The sequence below is a fragment of the Penaeus monodon genome, chromosome 32, assembly GCF_015228065.2.
Source record: "Penaeus monodon isolate SGIC_2016 chromosome 32, NSTDA_Pmon_1, whole genome shotgun sequence".
Lineage (NCBI taxonomy): Eukaryota > Metazoa > Arthropoda > Malacostraca > Decapoda > Penaeidae > Penaeus > Penaeus monodon.
This window is the reverse complement of record NC_051417.1, coordinates 28,174,969-28,177,024: the sequence shown is the minus strand read 5'-3', so window position 1 is coordinate 28,177,024 and position 2,056 is coordinate 28,174,969. Positions and strand designations below refer to the sequence as shown.

Below are 2,056 nucleotides of genomic sequence, written 5' to 3'. Positions count from 1 at the left end.
GAACCCGCATTCAAAGTAAAAGATCGTCAACAAAGATGGTGTAGCGAACGACATGGTTCCGCCGTCTTATCCGGATTGACAAAATAATGACGCGCTGTGACGAAATAACGACGAAATTACGTAACACCGGATTGTGCCGCGACGGAAACCCGGTGCGCAAACTGCCCCCCAGTGATGTAATATCGGAATTTAGGTGTTAAGAACGCTGGAAATTGTGTGTTATAATAATATTGCATCATGGTATGGGCGATGCAACCTTGCCGAGGTGTTAGGAATGTTGTAACTGTGTTATGGCGGCGATGGAGTTAATGTAACGAAACTAGTTTGGTGGTAAGTTGATGATGCTTTGGTTTCGGTGTGTTAAAGGTGTTAGAATCGGAAATACTTTGCTATACTGACATTAACCGTTTTATTGATATCATGTTGGCATTAACTGACTGGACTTTTGCGTTCAGATAGTCTGTGTAATCTGATTCGAAGCACAAAGTATGTTAAAGCAAGTGATACAGTATTAAAAAGGATGACAGTTCATAGCATGGCATTTTAGTGGCTACAGATGTTGCTTTGGCGCTATTAGGACTGCCAGCATTGTTGTAGTGACGGCACTGTTTTCCAGCATCACAAAGACTACCAGCACGGGGCTACGCTATTGTCAGTGTGTTACGCCGGTGTTAGGCCCGACGACATGGAATCGCGGCTGTGTTATGAGTCGTGGCTCCAGGTGGCCCCCCGTCTCCCCTCGCCTCTCCGCCGCCTCGGCCCACAGTGGGTTCAGAGCCAATCGCGCTGGTCTACAACGACAGGTCTCCCGACGTGCAGGTATGTCTGGTCTCCTCGATCTTAGGCAGCTCCGGGCAACACGGCCCTATCGCGCGGCCACCTGATGGCCTACGCACCCGTCCACTCAAGCCGCGACCGTCGGCCCTGTGCGAGCGCGGTGCATGACAGCCGGTTATTCATGAGTTCCACGTTTTCGCTATCACTAAAGTTATCAGATGACCATCGTTGCTTTGTGTGTTTCTCTCACTTGTTCGTGAGACGGACAAATGCCAACCGAGAAGCGTGGTTTCGTGAGGAATACGCGCCGTGTGGATCTCTCCCTCGGCGCACTTTTACGACGAGGATCCAATGTTTGTAGCGTCCCAGGGACTCTGCGGCGGCGCGGCTCTGCGGACCCCACCACCTCGCCCGCCACTCGCCCGCGCACGCCTTACGCTGATGCAATGTGCTGCTCATGAGGGGAGAGACAGAAAAAAGCACACACACTAACTAAAGCGCAGAAGCGAAAGAGCAAAAGGGACAGAGAAAGGTACCGGCCAGTGCGAGTGAGACGTCCTTAGCACAGAGAGCGACCATCGGGAAGCATAGTGGTGGCGAGATGCCGCCCCGCTACCATGCCGAGGGCCACTTCCCAGGCTGCTGCTGCGCCAGCACACACGAGCCCTCTGTTTACATCTGCCGCGGCGAGGTGTACCTGGAACTATGTGTGAGGGAATGTATCCTTCTCTAATGAATTTGCTTGCCTGGGTACGCAAAGAACCTTCCCACCAGGCCGTTGTTGGGGCGGCGTGTCCACAGCACTTGGCCTTATTCAGGATACAGGTTTAAAATTATTTCCGCATACGGTCTAGGACCTCAAAAGTATGTTAGTAAAGTATATTCAAGTAAGCACCGCCACCTTAGACAATATATAACAACAACTTACGCGTCCATGTCTGTTTCATGTAAAAGGAGGAGCAGCCACATACCTGCAAAGAGAAGCCAGAATCAACACTATGTCAAGATCATAAACATTTACAAGTAATCATGCTTTCACGTACGTAGAGATAGAAAGCTCAGTCGGAATATATGTTTCTGATAATTTCTTTGGAACGTGTCATAGAACTTTTGCGAAAATCACAATCAACACAGGCAAATTTATATCCCATCGACACTCTTGCAGAACCCCAAAAAATGACACACTCTTGCAAAAAAAAAAAAAGACTCATCAAACTTCCCTCTTCCCCTCAAAAAAAAGTCACTCCTTCTCCTTTCCCAAACCGCCAATCAAAACCTT

General features: G+C 49.3%; 1 protein-coding gene across 1 annotated transcript in view; it reads right to left on the bottom strand.

Moving 5' to 3' along the window:
- LOC119593783 overlaps nt 1-2,056 on the bottom strand; it is a gene marked incomplete in the record, with an annotated part of 165,707 nt that overhangs the window by 94,604 nt on the left and 69,047 nt on the right. Inside the window, 1 exon segment of the mRNA XM_037942807.1 lies at nt 1,314-1,480.